This window comes from Halichoerus grypus, chromosome 1 (assembly GCF_964656455.1).
Source record: "Halichoerus grypus chromosome 1, mHalGry1.hap1.1, whole genome shotgun sequence".
NCBI lineage: Eukaryota > Metazoa > Chordata > Mammalia > Carnivora > Phocidae > Halichoerus > Halichoerus grypus.
Window position 1 is genome coordinate 37,132,827 of NC_135712.1, and position 27,749 is coordinate 37,160,575.

Sequence of the window (27,749 nt, forward strand, 5' to 3'; positions counted from 1 at the left end):
AGGTCACCCTTCCAGATGTCTTGAACCTTTTGCACCTGAAACAGTCTCCAAAATACATGCATTTTATCTCAGATATATGAAAATCATATCAGATGCTTTATTTCTTGGAGTTTGGATTAATGCAACTATAAGCACTGAGATTTGTCTCAGCTGAATTAGTGATCACTTACTCTTTTGCTGGGCAAATATCTTCATGGTTTTCTGTTTTTCTTGCACCTCTGAAGAAACTAAGCAGATAATAACAAAAATGACAAACTAGTCAAAACCATTTTAAAATGTAACTTGTTTTCTCTTCATTTTCATGTATGTTTTTCACATTTGGTTTTTCTTCCTCTAGTTTTTCACACTCTTTCTCATTTGGTTACTTTTAAAATTTTTTTTTGCATTCTTTAAGAGGTCATTAGGGTTAATATTTGGCCAAAAAATGACTATAATTCACACAAATTCCTATACTATATTCCTCTTGCTGTTTTTATTTATTTTTCCTCCTGTAATATATACTGCTTGTCTTGTAAAGAACCCATACTCTCAAAGTTATTCTGTCACTCCTATCTGTTGTTTTTTTTTTTTTTACTGTTGATGTTTTCTAATTAAGACCACCAGAAAAACTGTGATCAAGCAAAGCTGGTTTTATAAAATTTCAAGGCAGAGTACAATCTTTCCAGAGTCTCAGGAATGTCTCAAAGGGGAAGTCTGGCAGAATTAGTGATATGTGGTAAAATGGATAATTTGCTAGAAAAGTTGGCGAATTCATCCTTGGAACAGGAATCTATGTACTGTTAGAGTTAAATCAGTCTATACCCTTATCCTGGAAAATATGGCCTTAACAAACTGCTATTAAAATATTTTGAACTCAAGTTATGTTGCATTGTTTGTTCAGTTTATATATTTTGTGAGTCATGGTACATTTGCTTTCCAAATTTTGGCTTTTTTTTCTATTTCTCACTCCTTCCCACAAAGCCCTTCTTCTTCTTCCTTCCCTGTGAGAGAAAAAAGACTACTAATTAATAGCTGGGGAAATATAATCAAAGTCGTGTCTTTGCTAGTAAGCAATAGAAATAAATCTGAAACATGACTCCAATCCAAATACTCTTTTAGCTATTGCTAGTAACATTCCTAAATATGTTAGAAAACATATTTTTAAATGATCTATCATTTAGGTATGAATGCTTTTATCAAAAGTGATGAAAATTAAGACCAAATTAAATTATTGACAATATATTATATTGGAATATATATATGGAAAAATATATATGGAAATTCCATATATATATATATATATATATATATATATATATATATATATGGAAAAATCATGCTCTAGGACTATTTTATTATATTTCATGGCCAATACATAATTTTTTCATGACTGATTTTTCAGTGTTTTAAATGCAGACCTTAATGGTGTACTTTTAGTAAAAGCTCTAAAGAGTTCCCTCACTGGTGTAGTTTTTACATTATTTCAAATCATATAAGTTGTGAAAAGAAAGAAAATTTGTGTTGTTATAGCTTTCAAATGGAATTACAGGACTCTCCTTTAGAGGAATAGATATCATCTATTTGAGAAATAGCGTTCATGAAGTTAAAGTACAGGAAGCAATGAAGGAGAATTGGATTAGAGATGGGCAGATAAGTTTTCCCCACTCCTTTGATGTTCCTGGAAGCAACATGATAAGTGCACAAAGTATTTGGTCAAAATATACAATACTCCTGGGCATGAAATAGTGTCCCTTATATGCACCAACATAAAAAACAACAACAAACTTTAATATTAAAAACAAAAGCAACTCTTCTGTCTGAAAGCATTAAAGGTTTGTGCTTTTTTATTAGACAACTCTAATAAAAAACAGACAACTCTGTGACTTCACTTCGTGAGAGATCTGTAAATAAATAAATAACTTATACACTACAAAATAAAGACTAATTTGATGAATATAAATGAGGCAAGATAATTTATTCAGTTACTTTGCATTTAATATTTTAGAGTCTTTCTTCCAATAAGTTAGCTATAACTTTGCATTTATTTGTCTGAGGGAATGTTGCTGTCCTAGAGTCAGAAACTGGTTCAAGTCAATGATTCTTCTTATGATTTGTAAAAAACCTAAAATGACTAAACTAAATATGCTAGAAACTTCAAAGAGTAAAAGCAAAACTAGGAGTGCTTTTTAGAGGAGCAGGAATGAAGAGACAAAGATTATCCAAATTTGAAAGAGATCCTTGAAGAGTGGGAACCTGCTAAGCATTTAGTATGGGCTCTTTGGAGAGTTATAAGGCCTCAGAGCAGCTGTGTGAGTGGTGCCTCAGGAGGGTGAGCCCTAAGCACTGACGTGTCTGATCTTGCCAATGTTCCCCAGCTCCAAGTTTGGTGTGACAGGCTGAAAACCACTGAATCTCCAGGCATTCTCAGATTAACTAGGGTAGCCAATCAGTACTTTGATAGTGTGTGACAATCTGGGACTTACAAATGACTCTGGAGGAAAACCTAATAATCCAGGAGTGAATTTTTCATTAGTCCTCAAAGATGTGGAGTAATCACACTCAAAGTTGAGTTAGTTGTAACATCTCCCTGAAAAGTGATAAACAACCAAGATTTATACCAGACATGATGTTGTTACCTTCTGGGACGAATGAACCCAGATACACACGGGGAGCTACAGATCTACAGGCAACCTTAGAAGAAATGTTTAAATTTTATAAGGCATGAATAAAGATTCTAATATCATATCTTATGCTATGGAGCACTGTTTCAGTCCCACTGAAGTAAAATACATGCTGTTCTTTCTAAGCACACACACATAAAAATGGCCTTTTGCAGTCCCTAGTATAAGGCCACCTCTGAATAGGAACTATAAAATAACCACGAGAAACACCAAAACCATTTCAATGGGTTTAGGAAAAGGGTTAAATTTATTGGCCACCCCAGACCTAAAACTGAATCCGGTGTTTGCATTTCAATGGAGAACTAAAACTCACTGAGGATGAGAGAAGTACACTGGTAATTTTAAATACATTACAAATCCACAAACCCTCAATTTTTCTCTCTCCCTTACTCCTCCATAATTTCTAATTAAATCCCAAAGTGGCTTCCTATGCAAATATAGGCCTTCTTTTTTCTTTATTCTGAATAAAAAGCAATATTATTTATTTTTACAAATAAGAAATCTTAAGTTATACAAGTTTACCAATATGTATCTCTCTCCATATATATGGCTATATGTATTCATATATGTATGTGTGTGTATGTATTTTATATATATATATATATTCATAGACAGAAGGTGGGACTTCTACAAAATTTTCAAGTCATTTCATTCAATACACATTTATTGAACATATAGTAAGTACACTCTGGGAGATGTAAAAATAAATCAGCTTGAATCTCCTCCTTAAAAAACAAACAAAAACAACAAAAAAGATCACCTCCCATTAGAAGAAACCATAAAGAAAATGTCATAAAAGTAGTATTTTATACTGCTATTTTATACTGCTATTTTATAATTATTTGTTTTTTCCCTTGTGAGTTACCATTCCCTATAGGAAATCCAAATTGGAAAATTTCTCCAAAGAACAGAAGAACGGCAGCTCTGTTAAGCTTGGACTACAATCAGTCTTGGAGAAAATCTTTGGGTAGCTCCTTAAGCCAGAAGTACAAAAAATACAGGTTGTTCATCCTGCAAGATACTAAGGTCACTCTGTTACCTATTGGATAGTATCATGTAGGAAAAAATATAAAAGGAGATTCTTGCTACATTTTTACCTTTCTTTGGATCTCTAGAGGTCTAGCAGGTATAAAATAAACACTATACCATATATGTTGTTCATTCACAATCTTTATGTATATATAAGTTCTTAATACCTACTTTTATCATTGCTATCCTAAATGCCCATATGAGGTTCTGGGCAGAGCAGATTAATTATTATTTACTTTACAACAAATATCAAATGTGTGGTTCCCCAATTTCTTATCCCTAGGGTGATACAGAGAGAATGCATGGAGTCTGTAGGCAAGGAATGCTGAAAAAAAGAATCTAAATCTGGGAAATTGTATATATGTTATTCCCTTCTCTTCTTGAGAGGAGGAGAAAAAAAACTTCTGTTCCTTGGATAAAATCTCAAATTCTTGCTCTAACCCTTTAGAATGTAAATAAATTTCTCCAGGGGATAGAAAAGCCCAGTGTCTCCTGTTCTACAACCCAGGGAAGAGGTCTCCAATGTCACACTCCCATCTCTTCACCAATGTTAACACATATGCCTGGAGTTAGGTGCATCTCTGTGGAGTTTTACATGGAATTTTAAATTAACTTCTACAGCTTGCTCTTTTAGTCCAGGTCCTAAGTATCAGTAATATTTGTTCAGAAACACAAAAATTATTTCTCTACAATTCTACAGGTTTATACTCTCCTGGTACCTCATGAGCTCTTTTAATCCTGTAGAAGAATTATTTTTATTGGTCCAATAGCATTAATCTAAATTTTTGACAAACAACATAAACATAAGGTCTGCTTCCTAGTAAAGCATGTTAAAATCTTAGTAAAGGGGTAAATAACATAAACCTAAAGGACAAAGAGAATGCAGAAAAAATAAAATAAAAATAAAATAACACATTTTTTAAAGTGAAATGCAAATGGAGGAGTGGTAACTGACTAGAAAACGTATTTTTTTATTAATTTTTTTTTAAGATTTTATTTATTTGACAGAGAGAGAGAGAGAGCACAAGCAGGGGGAGTGGCAGGCAGAGGGAGAGGGAGAAGCAGGCTCCCCAAGGAGCAGGGAGCCCAATGCAGGGTGTGATCCCAGGACCCTGGGATCATGACCTGAGCTGAGGGCAGATGCTTAACTAACTGAGCCACCCAGGCACCCCTTAGAAAACCTATGTATTGGAGAAAATCAGGTTTATGTGGCTGGCAGAAGACATGATTTCACTCATATGTGGAATTAAAGAAACAAAATTGATGAGCATGGGGGAAGGGAAGGAAAAAATAAAATAGGATAAAAACAGAGAGGGAGACAAACCATAAGAGACTCTTAATTATAGAGAACAAACTGAGGGTTGCTGGTGGGGAGGTGGGTGGGGGAATGGAGTGATGGGCAATAAGGAGGGCATTTGATGTAACGAGCACTGGGTGTTATATGCAACTGATGAAACACTAAATTCTACCCCAGAATTAATAATACACTACCTGCCAACTAACTTGAATTTAAACAAAACAAAACAAAAAAAACCTGTAGACTGCTTAAGTACAAGAAAAACAAAAAACAAAAAAACCTCATGAAGTGGTATAAAAGAAGATGATGGCACTAAGCATTTAAAATTAAAGTACTGGTACAAAGACTATTTAATAAAAATACATTATCTAGCCACCAGTTCTATCTTGAGGATGCAGGTAATGACCACTCTCTAATTCCAGAAAATGATTGACATTTTCTACCTCTAAAGACTGGAACAAAAGAATGGCACTCTACTTGAGTTCTAGTGTAAAGAATGGTAGCAGGATGTGGTATGCAGTCAACATGTGTATGCTAAACAATGATACCCCAAGACTTTCATAAACCTGCCTCCATAGTCCACTGTCTGCCTAGACAAGAGAACTCAATCTTTCTCATTAAAAATTTACATTTACTAAATGTAAATAGCCTCAAGAAAACAAAAGTAAAAATATTGACATTGGAAAGTTCTCCAAGTAAAATTTTTCTTACAACTCATTTACCTTGTCAATAATCTTGCTTACTCCATAATTTTTTTAGTTTTACTCTTCAATATTATTAGACAAAGTTTGCCAGTATTTTAGGATGTCTTTTTTGTTTTTTTTAGGATGTCTTTTGAAAGGAAAGTAAAAAAGAAAGAGAGATAGAGAGAGAGAGGGATGGTGGGGAGGAGAAAAAAGGAAAGAAAATAAAATTAACTGAAAAGAAACTAAGACAGCTTATACAAAAAAGGATATTTTTTAAAACCTGCCATTATACTTTTCAAACTTTATTTGTTTATTTATTTATTTGACAAACACATTTTGCTCATTCTGCAGCAGGCATTGTTCTAAAGGTTTTAAAAATACTAATTCAATTAAGAAATGAGAAGATCTTGTATATATGAAACAGGAAGTGTATACTACAAAAAGAGCATTCACCTTACACTAATGAGATCATGAAAGATAAGATAATTGTATTAATCAAGAAGATCCAAATTTCAACTAACAGGAATTTTAGAAAGAGAGAACAAGAAAAATGATAGGAAGAAAAATAAGAAATGAATAGAACAGCTATGTCACTCCAAACTGAAGGAAATAGATCTTAAAATTACTAGAGTCCAACGAATAACCAGTTCAAAGAATAACAAAATCACACACCATAGAACAAAAATATAAAACTGCAGAACCATGAAAACAAAGAGAAGATTTAAAATGCTACAAAAGAATGGGGAAGTAACTATGAGAAAAAGTCAGAAATTCCCAGTCATGTCAGCACAGAAATTATTCTTTCATGCACACTTTCTGCTTTGAACATAGTTCAACAATAAACAAAATATAAAAAGAAGGAATTTAAAAAGTGAGGCCAGCTTGAAGAAGATATATAGCCCCATAGATAGAAAAAAAAAAAATGGAAAGATTTTGGAGGGAGTGACAAGACTGTATGTGCAAATCTATGGGTTTCTGGATCCAGGATCAGGCAGTGACAGCTGAAAGTTTGATCCTACAAGATCAGAATGGCTAAAAGTGATCCATTTGATATGGTAGACTAGAATTGGAATCCTTGATTAAAGTTGGAGCCTGTTATAAAGGGTCTCTACGGAAAAAGCATTTGAAAAATGGAAATGGATATTATAATCTCCTGGGGATGGAGGTTGTTGGGAAGATACACAATCTCATGAAGAGACTGAATTTTAGGTACCCTTATGGGGCCAGAGATCCAAAAGTGCTGAGAAAGTCAAACTTCTGGACCGAGAACCTGAGTGAACAGATGAAGGCAATCATAAAGAACAACAGTTATTAGAGCTTATGGGAATTAGAAAATGGGAAGATATAGAATAAAGAGTATACAAGAAAATTATATAAAATATTGAAAAAAGGCTATACATCTGTGCAAGATTATTCGTGTTTGTGTATGTATATGATAATATGAGTATGAGGTAAATATGAAAGGATAAATATTAGGTTGTCATTGGATTACCAGGGTACAGTACAAGACAAATAAAATAGTAAAATAAAATAAAACAAAGCTGCTTTAAAAGGACCATGAATACCTATAATATGATCATATTCATTCATTTACATAAAATTACATATATGCATATATATAGTCATTTATATTTATCCTTGAGATAAAGAAAAATTCTAATAGTTGGAGTAAAATCTAGACACATTCCAGTAAAAAATTAACTAAAAAAATTATATGGGATTTAACAATAACAACAAAAACTTAAAAAAAAAAAGAAAATCCATGAAACAAAATGAAAGCATATTTATATGATACGAAGCAGATTGTGACAATGTAATAAGCATAATTAAAAGAAGTAATACTTGAACATGTTCTGGTATTGACTAAAAATGTGAATGTTAGGCAAAATACATAAAAATAAATCCACACATAGAATCCTAGTGAAATGCAAAACACAGTGTATTAGTTTCATATTGCTAACTGTAACAAATTACCCAAGTTGATAACTTAAAACAACCCAAATTTATTAGCTTACAGTTCTGGAGGTCAGAATTCTGAAATGTCTCCCTGGGCTAAAACCAAGATATTGACAAGAGTTGTGTTTCTTCTGAAGGCTCCAAGAGAAAATCAATTTCCTTTATTTTCCAGCTTGTAGAGGCTACCAGACTGCTTGGCTCATGGTCCTTTCCTTCTTTAAAGTCAGCAATCATATCACTCTTGTCACATCTCCTCTGACTCTGACTCTTCAGCCTCCCTCTTTCACTTGTAAGTACCCTTGTGATTACGTTATGCCCACCCAGATAGTTCAGGACAATCTCCCTATCTCATGATCCTTAATATACTCACAACTGCCAAGGCCCTTTGCCTTATAAGGTAATGTATTCACACAGGTTCCAGGGACAAAAATGTGGGCATTTGGGGGGTGGTGGGGGTGCAGAGGCATTATTCTGCCTACAACACATGGTCAAACACTTTTTGTAGTGATCAGAGAAATATGACAGTTTGCTTAGAAAGGAAAAAAAATATATATGTATGTATTTAGCAGGTGATTCCTCTCTCATTCATTTTATTCTTTCATAAACTAATTAGCTAAATATCTAACAGCAAGATAACTATAAAAAAACATTTATTACGTAAGGCCATGGGAACCATATCAGAATACATTATAATTATTTAATAAGGACTTAGGCCAAGACAGTAAATGTACCTGTTACCAACTGTTCTGGAATATGTTTGCCTCTAGAAATGTAACACATTTGGGACTGAGAGAGAGAAATTTCCTCACAATAATTTCTAAATGGAATATCTTCAGGAAAATGTGACTTGAGGCACAGTATGGGAAAGCTCTGAAAAGGAGAATAATGAGGTCTGAGGAAGGGTTGTTCATTGGTTAGTAGTTCTGGAGATGTGGTCTCCAGGGCAGAGAAGGGCCAGAAAACTATGGGAGAAGTAACCCAAAGTAAGAGTGCAAGATGAATGAAAAATTCACCAACCAATTATGTAATCATTCTTTTTATCCTCAGAAATTACTTAGAGAAAGGACCTCTGGTGAAGAATATACTTCTGAATATTAGGATGGGTATCATAACCATTTCACTTAAATATTTCAAAATATGTGACTTGGAATAATATCTTTGGAGATACATTGATAAAGTCTGAAATATTTAATGCAGTAGCCTATGACCCAGGATTTCTGTCCTCAGGATGTTTATTATGGGAAGTCCGTGGATACACATGTTCAAGAATGTGTACTGCAATACTGTACAAGTAAGGAAACATTGGAAACAACCTAAATATCTATAATAAGAGAAGAGATAAATACATTTTGGTATATTTTACCAATGAAAATTATAAAGTAATTAAAATGAATAAAGAATATGTAAACATGTATATGAATACATTTAAAATATATTGAATAAAATATTAATAAATTACACATACAGTTACATGCACTTATAGAAAATGTTTTTAGAAACTCAAAAAGCACTACATATTATTTTTAGGCCTATACCTATTTATCAATATATACCAAGAGCATAAAAATCTGTATGGAATTCAATTTCCAAGTTCACAACAATGGTATATATATGGAGGGAGAAAGAAATCTGGGTTTTAATTGTATCAGTTATATTTGGTTATAATTTTTTAGTATATAAAGTAAAATGTACCTCAAAAAGTGCACAAATCCTAAGTAGCCAACTCAATAAATTTATGTAAAGAGAACACAACTATGTTATTATCACCCAGTTCTGGATATAGAATATCAATAATCAGAAGCTATCCCATCTGTCCCATCTTATCAGCTATTTCAATAGCAATATAGGAACATGGAAGACAATTTGATCTTCAAAATTCAAGATCATTTCAACCTTTCTCTTTACTCACCACAGATTTGTTTTGCCTATTGTTGAACTTTATCTAAATGGCATAACCAAGTATGTGCTCTATTGTGTCTGGCTTTTTTCACTGAAGTTTATTTATGTTTACAAGAGTCGTGCTTACTATTGTGTTTGATAGCAGCATTTTGTTAATGTTCATTGCTTTGAAGGATTTTAATCTGCTGCAGATTAATATTTATATATTTATTCATTCATTAAATTATTGTACTGTCAATGGATGTTTATGTTGATTCCAGTCTATGGCTGTTATGAAGAGTGTTCCTAGGAATATCATGGTCATATATTTTGGTGAATATATATTCACATTTCTTTTGATTTTTATATATATGATATATATATGTATTTTATATATATATATAATTATATATATATATAATTATATATATACACACACACATAGCAGTGAATTTCCTCATTATAGGATATAACTGCATTGAGATTTTGTACATACTACAACCTAAATCATTGTCACAATTTATTTCTCAACAGCAGACAATGAGAGTTCCAGTTGTTCTACATCCTCTCCAACACTTAGTATTATCAATTTTTTCAATTTCAGTTATCTGGGAAGGCGCCTCAAAAATTTAAAATAGAAATACTGTATGATCCAATAATTCCACTATTGGGTATTTACCCAAAGAAAACAAAAACACTAATTTGAAAAGATAATGGTATCTCACTGTAGCTTTAATTTGTACTTCCCTAATGAGTAAAGAGATTGAACACTTTAATGAGCTTATTGACTACTGTGAAGAGTCTGCTCATCAGCCAATTCTGTATTATTATGTTTTATTTTCAAAATAAATCTACCATTTAGACAGAAAATTGTGATTCACTAACACTAAGTGGGAGCAAATAGAATATTTCTTAGTATTATTTATACTTTCAACCATGCTTGAAATCATATTTTTTAAAAAGAAAAAAAAAATCACATATCCAAATCAGAAATTAAAGTGGAATCTGACAGGATTTCTATTTCCAGACAAGATTGAATAGTAGGGACTGGATTTAATCTCCTGCATGTAAAAGAAAAGAAGGAAAGAAGGAAAGGGAAAGGAAGAGAAAGGCAGAAAAGAAAAGAAAAGAAAAGAAAAAAGAAAAGAAAGAGAAGAAAAGAAAAAGAAAAAGGAGAAAAGAAAAAAGAGAAAAGAAAGGAAAAGAAGAAGGAAAGGGAAGGGAAAAGGAAATATATGGGCATCACAAGCAGCATATTACAAGACAGAAACAGAGCGAGGACCAAGTAAATACTCCCTTATGGATTGGCTGAGTCACTTTATGCAATGCTTGGTCTTGGGTGGCCTCTACACTCTGACTCCTTGTATATGCTTCCTTCCCTGTCCTTTCCGTCCTAAGGTAGTAAAAGTGCCCTTCTATTGCTAGCCCCCTAACATTAAACCCTCCATTGTTTTATTTTTCCCTTAACCTATCCTGACCCTTTTAAAAAGTATGTTTATTAAACTTCCCTCAATTACTCTGAGTATTCCACTTATTTCCTGCAGGGAACATAGATAGACTCTGGGCCATAAAAGATACTAAACACACTTTTATTTGTGGTTGATATAAACCTTTATGGTTATTTAGGTTTGATTTTTCTGATTAAAATAAGCAAAACTTTTTTTTTTTTTTTGAAATTGTGTTTTCTCTAGGAAGAGAAAAATATATAGCCCAATGAAAGATTTGTTGAAAGAGATTTCCAAATAATTGGTGTTTTGCAAGATTTCTTTTGGGTAATGTGGAATTTGCCTACACAGTTTAGTTGAAAATTTTCAAAATATTTCAAGGGATGGAGTTCAGTTACTTATATATAATGGAATATGAATGTGATGTAAAAGAAAGGGTGTGTAGAGAAGAGCATGAGTCAAGCTCATGATTTTGAATATGGTATCATTAAAAATTCAAACTGAAGCATTTTACTAATTTTATTTAACCTTTTTAGCCACTGCAATTTTGTGTGTGGCAAGGGAGCTTTCTCGTGGCAGAGAAGAGAAGAGCTAGTTCACAGTTAATTTTACAAATTGCTTTAAAAAGGTCACTTATGTCTTCATACCCTTTAAATCTATATTCAGAAAAAGAATATAACTGTCATGTTTTTTTAAATTTCAACTATAGCATGTAGATTTGAACTGTATGTACATGATTTCTCTGTGTCTTAGCATTTCTTTCAATTCTTGTCCAATCCAGTTTTTACATACATACCAAGTTCTCCATAAAAACCCTGAATGGTTCTTTGCCAGTGACTGTCTTATTGATAAATTATAGCTATAGATCCTTTCCAGGCTCTGCTATTGTAGAAAATTCCTGTGCTTTAGGGCACCGTTACCAAAGCTTGAAAAGACATTCAGAATAACACTCTGTAGTTATAGGGGGAAACAAAAGAAAGAAAGAGAAAAAGAAAGAAAGAGAGAGAGAGAGATAAAGAAAGGAAGAAAAAAGAAAGGAAGGAAGGAAAAGAAAAAGGAAGGAAGGAAGGAAGAAGAGGAAGAAAGGAAAGAAAGAAAGAAGAGAGAAAGGAAAAGAAGAGAAAAGAAAAAAAAAGAAAAAAAGAAAAGAAGCATTTTTAATCTAGGCCTGTATACCGAATACAGGGCTAAGCTTTCTAGGAAAACAGCCATTGGATGGAATTTTTCTTACAGAATGACAAAATCAACCTTCATGGGAAAGAATAGTGAATCAATAAACACAAACATACTGAACACATAACTAACTTGGATTCTACTACATGATGGGGATATAAAGGGAGAAAAAAAAGTGGGGGCAGGGTTTATATCTCAACCTGAACTAGCAAGACATTCACTTCTTTATGGATGAGGAGAATTCATGTTAATATTAGTAACCATGCTAATTCTATCTATAGAATCACTGATAACTCAGGGTGAGCATGATAAATGCTGTGACAGAGAAATCACTACCATCTATATAAAATCATTTCATAATCATTCTTACATTCACTTATGTTCTAAGCCCAAATGCCTCCTTTGTGGTCTTCAATTCGATCTCTTGTGACATACATTGTCATACATTCATACATTGAATCAAGCAATAAATAATAAATTTTGAATACTGAACAAGCAATAAAAATCCTGATGCCCTGCTGCTAAACTATGACTCTTTCACTCTGAACCTACAAATTTACTTATTTGACCTCAAAAAGAGGACCTCACATTTTCCTAACACACGGTATCTTGTTTAGCCCAAATGTCTTCAGTAAGAGTACAGATCAATCCAGTTGGCAAATTAAATATCTGTGGAAAACATTAGTTCTGTTCACCAAATTTTCCTGATTCTTTACTTTCCTGATTACCGCACTTCCCCACCCTACTTTGACCAATAAAGTGAGAGTGGTAATGACACCACTCCTTGGTGTAAGCTCTCCATCACGTTTTTCTTGCTTACTTGAGTGAAGACACAATAGAGAATACCACAGCTCATCTACAATAAGAATGAAGCATGAGCACAAAATACACTTTTGAGGTGTTCAGATACTGTAGACTCTGAAGGGTCTAAGATTTTACTCATAAGCTAGCAAATTAGCCTGCTACATTTTCATGTGTATATATACTGACAGAAGAACACAAGACCCCTGCTCCAGAGGAACAGACCATTCATTATTCTCAGCAAAATCAGCAGCCAGAACAATTCCCCCAATTCCCAAAAGGCAGAGGGATGAGGACCAGTTGTTTACCTGTGTGTGCAGGGAGCTGTACTACAGGAAACACAAAATGGGCAGATTCTGTTTATATGGGACAGCTGGATAGCTGCCTATCCCCTCCTCTAGAGAAAGAGATCTTATTCATTAAGCAATTCTCTACTAGAGAGTACAAGCAAATGTGTTAGGAGGGAGAAGAGCTTTCATCTCCAAATCTCTCCAGAAGGATATACTATTCTAGCTTCTAAGGCATGTTTGCTTATTAGCTATGTTCTTAGCTCAGAAGGAGGAACTGCATGTTCATGGAGAAATCCCTGGAGCAATATATCTTCCAATACTACTGTGATTTAGGGGTCATTTTGTCTAATTTATTTTTACCTACTTATTATCAAAATGTTTACATAGCCCACACTTAAAAAGTATTTTTTCAAGAAAGCAAAACTCTATGACATACCTTAAAGACGTTTCATATCCTAATTTTAATAATCTAACAAACAATTTATTAAGCACATATGTGAGCACTCACCTTGGCACATAAAATAAGGCGATTCAGAGGTAGGCAATTAGGTGATTAGTTTTTCCATACACATGCACACCCTCCCCCCCCAAAAAATGAAGCAATTCTACAACTAGCAGAGGCATTCAAAGGAGTCTTGAAGTCTTGCTAGTCATTTGTATACTGGTAATGGATGAATTTGGTCAAAATGTGCTTGCTATAGTGCAAGAAAAATAAAAGGAGTTAAGAAAACTGTCTTTATAAAATAGTTTTGACCTTTTTAACTTTAGGTAACTGGCTAAGCAGCAGCCAGAGGTGGACTGAATTGTGGAGAAATCTGAAACAGGAAATCACCTTTTGGATAAATATAAGATGTCCTAAATTTATTTGAACACAAGACCTTTTTTCTCACAGAGCACATATTAAGATCCTATGGAAATACTGTTCAGATAAAACAAATTGCACAGCACTAACTAGCATAACCGGGTAGAATAACCATTAAGATAAAATTCTATTTGGAAATGTGAAAAGAAAGAACACATTTTCAGGAAAAAAAAAATCCTCAGGATTCAAGATGAACCATACACAGCGAGATGAAGCTCATTACCACTCTGACCACATGGTTTCCTCCATCAAGTCTCTGTTCCCCCGCTAATCTCTCTTTTTCACCTCTAAAATGTATACTGTCACCAAAGTATTATGATTTCAAATCTGAAGATCTATGTTAAATTCATGGTCAAATATACCAAGTATAGACATTTTAAATACTTCCCTGTGTTAGTTATGACTGACTTGCCCTCAGATTTCATGCCCATATCCTTCAAGTATGTCTTCCTGAATCATAAGTTCTAAAAGCTAAAAACTGCATTTCCCAGAATCCTCTGCAATGAGGATTCTGGATGTCAATCAATTTCACCAAATAAATGTATTCATGTAAGATTTGTAAGGCAAGTGTGGTTGTCCTGATCCAAGGATGACAAGGACAAGATGTAGATAAACTGCCTTTCAACTTCACAAGAAGTGAATGATTGAACATCAAAATGTTGAAGACTGGCCCTGCTGCTATCACAGAACCCACAAGTTGTAAACTGAGCAGTAGGACATTATTGAAGAAACAACAACAACATACATTATACCAAAGCCACAGCGAGATGGTCTCCAATGAATCCTGAATAATAACCTCTTCTATTCTCCCATGTTAAAATAACTGCTTCCTTCTCCTCTCCTCCTACAGCTATATAATTTGCACATAAGCCATTCATGTCTGACTCCCACTATACATTGTAAAATATTTTGGGCAATATAGGATACTTTAGGGTAAAATATTATTGATTGATTTATACTAACCAAAGCAGTGCTGCCAATATCACTAAACACATAGGCCAAAAGAGCAAGTATGAATTTCAAAGGAATTCACTCTCTCTCTTACCAAGAGAGGGTGAATGGATACTGGGTGGTCAAAAAAGCAAAAGCTCACTACACTATGTTGCAATTGAAGATTTTCACAGAACTGTATTCTGTAATTTTCCTTTTGGCTTGTAATTTTTCAAAAAAAAATTGTTTACTGCAACTCTGCACATATTAAGAAATGATGGAGATAGCTCTTACACTGAGAAGTAGAACTGGTAAAGAATAGAATTGGGTCAAAGTGTGAAAAAGAGACAACCATATAAGATAGTTGGTATTGAGAGTAGAATTGAGACATAACAGTGAACTGTGTTTGAAGTATTGCTAGTATTTTAATATGTATCATATTGCATAATTTAAATCTCTGATAAAAATGGACATATGCAGACCCTTCAAGCTTCTTTTTTTTTTTTTTTTTTTTAGATTTTTATTTATTTATTTGACAGAGAGAGAGATAGCGAGAGCAGGAACACAAGCAGGGGGAGTGGGAGAGGGAGAAGCAGGCTTCCCGCCGAACAGGGAGCCCGATGTGGGACTCGATCCCAGGACCCTGGGATCATGACCTGAGCCGAAGGCAGACGCTTAACGACTGAGCCACCCAAGCGCCCCGACCCTTCAAGCTTCTTATAAGACTGATACCTTAGTCCATCTGAACTACTATAAGAGAATATCAGGCTTATAAACAACTGAAATTTATTTCTCACAGTTCCGGAGGCTGGGAAGGCCGAGATGAAGGCACCAGCAGCTTTGGTGTCTGGTGAGGACCTGCTTCCTGGTTCAGGGATGTGTCCTCACATGGCAGAGGAGGCAAGGGAGCTCTCCTGGGGCTCTTTTTTAAAAGCACTAATCCCATTCAGAGTACTCCACCCTCATGATTTAATCACCTCCTAAAAGTCCTACCTCCACGTATCATCACATTGGGGGTTAGGATTTCAACATACCAATTTTGTGAGGACACAGTCAGTCTATCGCAGCTGTCTTCTGTTGACTCCCATGCACTGCCAGCGCTAATGACTGACTTATGTTCCAACTACGGGTTTTGCCAGTAGAGCATTCAAACTGAATCTCATCTATTCTCAAAAAAAAAAAAAAAAAAAAAAAAATCAGAGCAGCTTAACCTCAAAAAGAATTCTTAAGAAGCCGTTTCCCATGAAAATCAAAAGGGCAAAGTATTCATTGGTCTAGTTCATCCATATAAGATAAAGTTCATGGTCTCTGTGGGCCGAGCATAAGAGCTGACAACATGATCTAAAAGTCTCTGGCCTCTTTATGTGTAATGCTTATCTAACAGCTGATAATGTGTACTGAGAATGGCAGCCCAAGAGAGCAAGGCTTATCTCACCCTTTCTGAGAATCATGGCATAGTCTTGATCCTATCATCACATTTATTATCCAGACACATAATAGCACTCATAATTTTGAGAGAAATTTAAAAAGAAAGTGAGAATACTCTCTTCCTAATCTGCCTGGTTGGTCAATAATCAATTTTCAAAAAATATAAACTGATATGAAGAATTTTTTTAAGACTTTATTTATTTGACAGAGAGAGAGAGAGAGAGAAAGCACACAAGCAGGGGGAACAGCAGGCAAAGGGAGAGGGAGAAGCAGACTCCTTGCTGAGCAAGGAGCCCGAGGCGGGGCTTGAACACAGGACACTGGGATCATGACCTGAGCTGAAGGCAGACACTTAACTGACTGAGCCACCCAGGTGCCCGGTGATATGAAGAATTTGAAGCATTTTTAGTTGTAGTCATTCTCGGGATAAAGAGTAGTTCTGAATTTGACAGTGACTTGCAGTATATAGTTTGAGAACATCTTTTTCTTAAGAGGCTTAGTAGTATTCTTTGTACATACACTTCTATGTGACTGGACAGTCAAAGAAAAAATTAAGCTTCCTTAAGAGACCTTTTCTTTTCAGATTAACCAAAGAATTTATTTTGTCATCTTAGTGTTGCTTTTCTTTCTTATTGCTTTGTTTCTTTACAACCAACTACAAAGTTTAGTGGTTTCTCTTAGATAAAATTAAATCTGTCATTCTGTAGGCATTTGTACTTTGGGAGGATAAAAACAAACATTCACAGAATTTTATTAAATTGTGTCCCAAGTACTATATTAGGAACCAACTAGATGCTTTTTATTTTTTTAAAAACTTTTGTTTTAAAAGAAATCTATCATACAGGAGGCATTTGAATTCAGATATCTAATTCAGAAAAGTATTCTTTCAAATCCCATAACACTTTGTATATATTGTTATCTTAACACTAATCTCAATGAATTAAATTAACAAGATAAGAAAGAAGTGGGTCTTCCCCATTCCTAACCTTAGACACTATGCTCCTGGAGGACAAGATTTGTGTCTGATTCATTGTTATATTCCTAATGTTTATGCCACTGCTTAGCACATAATAAATCCTTCAATACTTGTAAAATGAATTTTTTCTTCCATCTACATATTCATCAAGTGTCTACTACTCGCAATAGGAATTTAAAAAAAAATTTTTTTTAAGATTTTATTTATTTATTTGAGAGGGAGAGTGAGTGAGAGAGAGAGCATGAGCAGGGGGAGGAGCAGAGAGGGAGGGAGAAGCAGACTCCCTGCAGAGCAGGGAGCTGGATGTGGGGCTAAATCCCAGGATTCCAGAACCACAGCCCTAGGGCCCAAGCCAAAAGGCCAACACTTAACCAACTGAGCCACCCAACCGCCCCTCATATAGGAATTTGATGAAAACTGAAATATCCCCTGATGACATAATTTTAAATGTCCAAATTTTCTCTTACATAATTTTATTTAATTTCTTGTTTATTCTTCCAAATGGTTTTATCAAGATACAATAACATAATTTAAGGTTTTTTTTTCCGCTTCTTTTTTCCATAGTTACCTGGACACAGTTTTGAATCTGCCTTTTTTTTTTTTTCCTGTAATAATATATCTCAGAGATCTGTTCATATCAGAATACAAAGGAGTTTCACAAAGTTTTAACACCTAAATAACATTCCATTGCATGAATGACAAAAAAAAAAAAAAATCTAACAATTCACCTATGGTTTGGTTTTTAGACACTACCCCCAGTTGTGTGCTATAGCAGACAGCATTATGAGTGAATAAAATTTTATAGGTCATTTTTAATATATGCATTACAATATATGGAACAAATTCTTAAAATTAGAATCACTGGGCCAAAAGTACATTAGTACTTTTTGATAGAGGCTGCCTACTTGCCTTCGTGCTAATTCACCCTTCTGTCAGCAATGAATGCGAGTTGACAGTTTTAAGCATCATTGTCAACAGAGTGAATAGTCAAAATTTTGAAATTTTGCTAATCTTATAGGTGAAAATGGCATCTCAGTGTAGTTTTAGTTTATATTTCTCTTTTAATGAATGAGATTTTGACATCTCTTCATATGCTGAAATATCTTTTCCTTATTGAGTGTCCATTTTCCCATTTCGTTAGAAGGTGGCTGGTATTTGGCAGGTCATCTTTTTATAGTAGATCGAGGACCCCTGCTAATTGATGTCTATGACAATGTGCTATAAACATTTGCCCAGCTTGTAATTTTACATTTGATTTTGTCTATGTCATTTGCATGTGGTAGTTTATTTTTGTTTATGTTTTTATACATATAGCAAAACCAATTGGTTCTCAGAAGTTTAAAAACAGTGTTCAAAAATTATTGAATTGCATTGTACTGGAGCTTTTATGGCGATTATGCTTGAATTCAGTGGTATATAGTACTCCTGTCAGCTGTGAAATTTTACCTAAGAAGGTATTTTGCTAAATAGTAAACCATAAGTACCATAGACATTTTAATGAAATGGTATTTAAAACATGTAAAAAAAGTATTATTAAATAAATGGAAAATCTTAGCATGAAAATTTAAGATGAAAACTTGAATTAAACATTTTAATCTTTTAATAGTCAATTGTTCAAAATTCAGAAGGAATAAATACAACCATCACTAACCACAACTGCATCTTATTGATTTTATTTTTCTACTTATCATGAATCCAATATAGATTTTACAGTTACTCCAAAATCAAACAAATATTTGCCTGTTACTGCCACTGTTACATTTATAGAAACAAGAGCATGCTCCTTAGGCCGTTTAAGTTGTTATAACCACAGACGCACTCAGTCCTCCATGAAAAAGTATATTCTTTTTTAGAATGCCTATGAACTGGACCAGAAACCAAGGATAGTCTAGCAATCTTTCTTTCCAATCGTGTCTGTGAAATACCTCTGGATATTTTCCTCCTGTCTCTGCATCCTCTTTGTGTTCCAGTCACCAAATTCACCAAATTTCGATAAATTATTTCCTTTCCTTCTACTGGGCAGAGCCCTTGGTCAAATTCAAGATACCAATGAGCTACCATACAGACAATGCCCCCTGGTGGTCAAACTAGGGCTTCCTTCAGTAGGTGAAGAAAATGATGGAAAGAAAACAGGGGCAAGGCTGATCAAGCATACTCTTTGCAAGTTAACTTAAAATACCTACTTTTTCTTATTCTATCATAACTATCACAACTGATATTCACATAAAGCATGGAACTTCTTTTTCAATCTATCAGAAAAATCCAGTTTATATTTCTGCATATCCTCCAAACCAGTTCTTATCATTTAAGGGTGGATTATTAAAAAAAGGTGGAGAGAAAATCATTAAGAGACACAGATTTTTAAAAAAATTAATTATATACTTGCTGCCAAATCAGATCATTATATTAACTGGGACTAGAGATAAAAGAAAGTAAAGGACACTAAGTTAAAAATAAGTAGGTTGATTGAGGGAATAGTACTTTCTCCTTGTTAAAGGAGTAGCTTCCTATTTCAGTTCTGGTTGTAGGCATTTGTTTAGCTCTGGCAGCTACGAAGAAGCACAGTCTCTTTCATCAATGAATGTTGCCATGAGTAATTTACTGGTCAGAAGATATGCATTATGCTATCTTGAGACACTCTGTAGTTGTTCATACTGGGTCTTTCTATCTCTCACACACACATATATACACACAACACTGGAAGAATCACTTCATCGTGTAACAATAGAAGATACAATATTACATGGAATTACAATAAAGAATACTATCGAGTCACTCTTCCTGCAACATCTCATCATAATGGAGTCAGTTAAGGCAAGATTTTTTTAGTCTTGACTATGCATTTATACACAAAGGTAGATTTAGTAAAGCAGAGGAGATTTAGTTCCACCATCCTCATTAACATCACTAAAAGTTTCATGCCTAAATTTTTAAGTATTATATTTTAAATGGAACCTGCTGTTGTTTACTTTCCAACCTTTTTTTCTGGCCCATTTATTCTTTATATACAGAACTGTATTAAAAAAGACTGAATGGAATCTCCTTTGGAAATACAGCAGGTGGTATGATTAATATAGAACCATGTGGTAAACATGTTTCCATATTTAGAAAAGAAATTCTATCTTATGAATTCATAAAAAATATTTTTGTTTCTTCTAGTATTAAGTAGAAATTTATTTTTAATAATTATGCTTCAAATAATGATGCATTATTTTCAGAACACATAAAAGATTACTGAGTTTTATGTATTTGAGATTGTGTATAGTTGAAATCTTATTATCAACAGTCACCATTAAATTGGTACGTTAGGTTCTACTGGAGGAAAGCTTGAAAAGAAATAAAATCAAACCAGCTCAAGATTAGCAGTATAAACCTATAAACAATCTCCAAAATTATTTTTAGAAACCATTCTAGGGAGATTAACAAAAGACTATAGTCTCCTCAATGAAGTATTGGGTAGAGATACTGAAGAAATGTTCCAATAAACTTCAAGTGAGTCCTATGTATGTATTCCTACCCAAGGCAAATACCAATTAAGTGTGCTTTAAATGCAAATTAACTTTTCTTTTAGTAGAAAAGGTTAAAGGTTTTAAGAAATACCTTTCTACCTTCTATTTTATTAGAAAGGATGATGAGTTCCTAAGGCACTTGGAAAAACAATCCAAGCTGGAGAAGATTTTTAAATGGCCAAAAGAAAATTAAAAACAATATAACAAAGTTTATGACATAAAATGAAGAAGTACACAGCACCAAGGAATAGAGAAGCAATACTCACATAATGTAACAGGTAAAGAACTTGCACATAGCCACTGGCTCCACAGGAAAAGTAACTAGATTCCTCCAATGTGTAGCAGCAACTCCACAAAGAGAATGCTAAAGTTAAAAAAAAAAAAAAAATAGCATATTACAGTATGAGTAGGTGTGTTCAATGACTCCTTCTGGAGGAAGATGTGATTTTTTCCTGGAACATGCATCCAAGTTGTGGCAGAGTGATTCCCATGACTAATCAAATCCTTTCTGGATACCCATTTGAGTGAATGACATGTTTAAATGAAATACAGAATGAATCTCTAATTAATTTGAATACTTGAATATTCAGGTATAGAAAACAGAACTAATTCTGCTGTTATTTTACTATCTTCTTTCAGTCTATGTTTTTGAAACATAAATGGGAATATAAGAAATTGATATAGTTTAACAAAATAGTATTAAGAGAAGATTTGCTTTTCTATACAATGCTAGTAGAGTAGGTTGAAATGATTTCATAGACTGAATCTATAGTCTCTAACACACTAGAAATTTTTTTCACGTGGGCAAAGTGCTTTAATACGATGTTTAAATTCAGAAAGACTCTGAAAAAAATATTACAAGGAAACAAAGAGAGCCCAGGTTTGGAATTTGGAGGTGGATTATAACAAAGAGATAAGTTGGAAGGAGAGGAAAGAAATAGGCTAACAATTAGGTAAGATGCTGTCACTTTAAAGAAAAATGACCTATAAGAAAATTCTAATGAAAGTGTGGCCAGTGAATTAATAGAGTAGTCTATCTATAATTATTTGCATTGCTTGATACAAATATCGTGCCCATCTCACCAATAATTTCATTAAGATTGCCTATTTATGAAGTGTGCAATTGATCTGAGGGATAAAACATCATAAAGGGAGTCTAATTTCTTATCTGTGTTGAAGTAGAATGAAAAAAAACCAAAATACTTCTGGTAGTGGAGACCTCACAATTTGTTTCTTTTGGGGGAATCAGAAATCCAAATATGAACATGAGAGTGGCTAGACTTTGCAATATCTGGCAAAAGAACTGGATATCCTGAAGAAAGTGGACTTAGAAGTTTGAGCCAATTATCTTTGAAAATTCTTCTGATTTTTTGGTCACACAGAATGACAGTTTCACAATAAGAACATGTGTCTAACTGATTATTTTATTCAGCAGTTGTAAATTTAGGGTCTACTATGTGGAAAACACTGTGCTAGGCACAACTATTGATAAGAAAGTCATGATCTTTGCCCTCACAGGGCTTACAACCTACTGGGAGAAACAGACTTGGGTCAAACATGAAATTAAACATACAAATAAAATGTCAAGTTAACATAAAAGCAAAGAAGATGGTGTTAGGAAACACAAACGTGTTAGAGGCTCAGGAAAGACCTCTTGATGAACTGGACAGTGGAACTGAAATCGTTTTCATTCTTTTCTCCTTGCAGATCCAACAGCCACCCCTCCCCCATTCTCACTTTCAGAAGAAGAACCTGCCAACGTTTTTATTGACGAAACAGAATTACTCAGGGAAATCCCATAAATTCTGCTTCACTTCAGCATATCTACAGATACATATCTATAGCTATATGTATGGGTATACATATGCATATACATATAGCTATATAGATAGATCCTTGCTTTCTCCAGTTATTAGAGAAGAACTATTTATTCTTCTTTCAAAGGCCAAATCTATAACTTGTGAACTAGATTCTATTTTTTCTTAATCAATCAAGAACATCACATAAACAATTTTTTTCCAGTAAATCTCCAAATCTTACCTTTTTCTTGTATTATTCCCATCATAATATTCACATGCTGTTTATTTTGCTACTTTGTTTTCTACCAGAATAGTGGAAGCACCATACAAAACTACTCAAATGTTTTTATTTTGCTTTTTGTTATGAACACATTCTACCAATTCTTTCTACCTTCAGTTTACTGAAGAGCAAGGAAGAATTGAAGGAAAAGGAATGTGGGTTCTCCTATTTTGCCCTTTCCATCTATGTCATCATCACTTTCACCACAAGTGCTTGGCTAATATAGGGAAGTACATAAGTAAGAAAGGATATAATAAGGCTTCTTGGTTATTTTTGTTTCTTAGAACACCATATCACTGCCTCCACATTCAAAGCAAATTCTAGTTGGAAAGGAAAGCATCGCCTCCCAGGGCATACAACTCCAGTGGAAGCATTATCTGTGGGAACTCAGCAAGACTTACAGTGAGTACAAGGTTAGTGTGTTTATTATAGAATCCAGTGACTCTGAGTTTTGGGTCTAATGGAATTCTGTGCTTGTGGGGTATCATAACAGCTATAAATGAACAGAGTAGAAAGGAATGAGAGGAGGCATGCATACTGTGCTTATCTCCTCTGCTCAAGCACATGATCCATTGTTACATCAGACTTACAAAACACAACTTGAAAAATAAAATCATTAAGAATTTCAAACAGTAAAAACAAAGCATTGCACCAAGAATAGGGTCCTTCTGAGCTTGTAGCCCTGTGCAACTGCACATGTCACATACCCATGACACTAACTCAGATGACCACTACATCCAATCCAGCAACAGATTTTGTTGGTTCTACCTTCAAAATATATAAAGAATCTGACTCCTTTTCACTATTTCCATTGAGACCAAACCATCTTTTACATGAATTATCTCTTTATCTGACTAACTGGACTCTATTATTACAGTCCTATCTTTACATCTTCTCTTTATGATATTCTCAACACAAGCGTGAGCACTCTTTTAAAAATTAAAACTGATCATGTCATCCTTCCGCTTAAAAGTTTTAATGACTTGCCATCTCACTCAGAGTAAAATCTAATCTTTACAATAGCCTAGAAGATTCTATATGATCTGCCCTCCCCCTCATTTTCTCTATGACCTCATCTCTTCTACTGTTCCTGCCTTCCAATTATGCTCAGCTCCTGTGACTCTGCTTTCTTTCCTGCTCTTTGAGCATGCTAAGCATGCTCAGAGCCTCTGCCCCTGCTGTTCACACTGATACTCTTTTCTCAAAATATCTTCATGACTCACCTACACAACTTCTTTAAATCTTTGCTTAAAAGTCACATTCTCAGTGAGGCTTTCTCTAACCTATTTAAAATTGTAATAACCCCCACTATCACACTTCATTTAACTTCTTCATGTATTTCTAAAATATTTACCATCATCTAACATCCAATATAATTTACACTTTCTTATTATTACAATAATATAAACACCACATGGACAATTTTTATCTATTTGGCTAACTGCTATATATTTACCCCTAAGGATGTTGCTGGGTATATTAGATATTCTGCATACTTACTGAATTCTATCAATGAATATACTTCTGATTGCTTTGAGAAAACATAATTATAGTGTGTGTGTGTGTGTGTGTGTGTGTGTGTGTGATAGGACCTGCAAATACCTGCTTGAATATGGAAGCTTAAAACTCAGTGTTTAGAGAGCGCATAAAAATTGTGTAAGTCAAGAACAACTGTTCCAAACACTGTAGACCACAGAATTCTTTCTGATTGGATCTAGTCATATTCCTTCTAAAATAAAGCTCACAAGCCAAATCATTAAAATTCACAAGCAAAATCAATCATTCAGGACAGAGTTTCTACTTTCAAAACAGTGTGAGGGTGGTCCTAATGATGTATTTAATCTATGTATATGTATTTACATTTATCAAATTTTTAAACATTTACCATTATAGCATGTTACCATCTACTTTATGTGCAAATTTCAACTCCTCCAAAATGATAAAGAAAGCAGATTAGTAGATATTAATTAAAATTAATTCCAGGTTATTACATTTGTCAATTGGAAGTATACTTATTTGATATTAAAAATATTCATGAGCAGGTTTCAAAATTGTATGTGCAATATAATGCTGTTTGTAAATATACATAAATTTTCTCCATGCATAAAACTTTAATACGTCTACAATGGCAAACAGTATTTATAAATGGTAGAAGTTATTGAAGAATAGAATTATTATGTGTTTCTCATTTATCTTCTTGATAAAATGCAAATTCAGTTTTCAATAAACTTTATTCTATTGTGCGAGCAATTAGGTTTTGGGGCCAACAAGCCATTTTTAAAAAAAACATTTATTTTTTTGTAGAGAAAATTTTTCTTGAATAACAAAAAGCTTAGGCTACTTAGTTTGATTTTTTTTTGTCTGAAATACTTCAAAATTCTAAAAATAATAATATTAACAATTAGCATTCAACTTTAGTGCTATTATGAAAGATATTGTTTAAAAGAATCAACAGAGGATTCTAGGAAAATGTTGGAGACATCAATGACATAATTTTTTAATCTTCTCATTCATCACATGAAAGCACACAATGTAATGAGACAGCAAACCTGAAAATGATTGAGCAACCTTTGCAGCAAAACTTGGTAACAAGGGTTCCTCCATAAACCCCCAAATATGTGTGTAAAGACAATCACCAAAAAACCTACATGGTATTAACACTTAGAATGAAGGGGAGGAAATTAAAGGGTTATCTGATAAACTGGAGAATATGAATAAGAACCCCAAAGAGCCAAGAAGAAATCATTGAGGACAAATCAGGCCAATGTGAAAACAGCAGCCGAAAAGGGAGAAGAACTGCACATTAATGGAAGGCACAATATAAGGTCCAAAGCAACTGGAACAGTCTGAACTTTGTAAACTCTTGAAACTTCCACAAACATACAAAAATTTACCTGGATCACATCTCATTCTAAAACGCCAGGGAAACCAATTTTCCATTAATAAGAGCAGAAAAGTATATTAAAGTCAAATCCTTTTCAAAGTCACTAGGAGAAAAAAAAGGTTAAAGGCATACAAAAAACACCCCTACAATGAAAGCACTTCAGAAAAGCATACGCAAAAAACAAATGAAAAATATATTATTTCAAAATATGCTCAAAGATAATAAGAATAAAACATATTTTATAAAAACATAAGTCAGAATTAGAAAATCTCAGAAATAAGATGGGGAACTCAAGAAGGAATTAGATTTTTAAAAACTGGAAAAGACTAAATCAGAAGAAACATAAGAATCAATAACCTAAAAATGACAAAAAACTTTCAAATTAAAATTAAATACTGAGTCCCTTCTTTTTGCCTTTTGCATACTTTTGCCCTCTCCACCCAGGTGCCCCATATTGAATTTTTTAAAAAACAAAAATTATTTCAGTATTTGGGAAAATAGAGTAAAATATTTAAAAGAGGAAGAAAATTAGATTATCATTAGTTTTTTTCCCTAATTTTTATAATAATACTGTTTCTGTTGTTCTTTATACTTTCCACAGACAAGTTTGCATACAATAAGAAAATAAAAATATTTGATATATTCAAGGAAAGGAAATGTGAGGCAAGCATGCTGTGTGTTTAATGTGGGATAAAGAAAATTACAGAATATTCCAATTCTTCTGTTATTGACAACCAGGCTTCTTTGTGTGGTGAAATAAAGATAAAGACTAAACACACACTAAACAAGTGTGCACACAAACACACATTCCCTAATGCTGTCCTCAGCAAAGGACAAATCAGTATTTAGCCCAGTAGCAATGAGTATCCACACTACTCATTTAACAAATGACTGCCCACTCTAGAGACTATGACTTCTTGGAAAAATGGCTGTCTTTAAGTCTGGGGCAGGAAATTCAAGATGGGCCTGGAACATCTTATCTAGTAGATATCAAATAAGTTATCGAAACTACTAGGGTTATGATCCCCCCCCCCAAAAAAAAAATAGGAACCATTTTTAAGAAATTTCCATTGGCCAACGGCCTTGGACCTGATTTTGATCAAGCCTCTGGATCCATGTGATACTTTGCAGGGATACAGTGACAGAGAAATGTTGAACAATAAGTATACAGTGAATATGCAATTGGCAAAATTCACACGGTGGGAAATTCTACAGATCAAAGGTTGACTCATATCCTTCAACAGTTATAGGTAAGGGAAATGATTACTATAAGTCAGGATAGTGGTTACATTTGGTAGGAGGGAAAAGGATTGTGATGGCAATGGAGCATATACATTATCAATTAGGGAGGCTGACAAAGTTGTATTCTTTGAGTGGTATGTTCTAATATTGTCTGCCTTATAATAATCATGCTATATATATTTTGTGTTTGGTTTTCTGTTATTTTGTCATATATTGCAGTAAAAAGGTAAAAAATAAATTAACACTGACTGGGAAAATAAGGTCATAAGAAAAAAAAGATATGAATAAATATCTGGAGAATCTGAAAAAAATCTGGAGATTTTCTGGGTTCACCACCATCTTAGGCTCTGTACTATGCAATTGTACAATTAAGCAAATTAAACAAAAGTATTCCTCATTGAGTTCTTGACATACTTGCTGTTAAACGACTGATTTGTTTTGGTTAGGTTTAGAAAGAAAAGAGAAGCAGAGGAAGGTATTCCCCTTTTACAGATTTTTTTCCCGATGAATTGGGTAGATTTGAAAGAAGATGCTCTTTATGTACTCATGGTTTTAATTAAACATGAGTCAAATGACCTTTTGGCTTTGACATGCAGGATTCTACGTATTCGACATATAAATATT

At 33.7% G+C, this 27,749-nt stretch overlaps 1 long non-coding RNA gene across 1 annotated transcript in view; it reads right to left on the bottom strand.

Moving 5' to 3' along the window:
• The window catches only part of LOC144379732 (uncharacterized), a 393,863-nt gene extending 372,429 nt beyond the window's left edge, over nt 1–21,434 (bottom strand). Inside the window, exon 1 of the long non-coding RNA XR_013443115.1 lies at nt 21,187–21,434. This is a non-coding gene — a long non-coding RNA (uncharacterized LOC144379732). The remainder of the gene's footprint in view (nt 1–21,186) is intronic.
• Nucleotides 21,435–27,749: the final 6,315 nt, after the last annotated feature.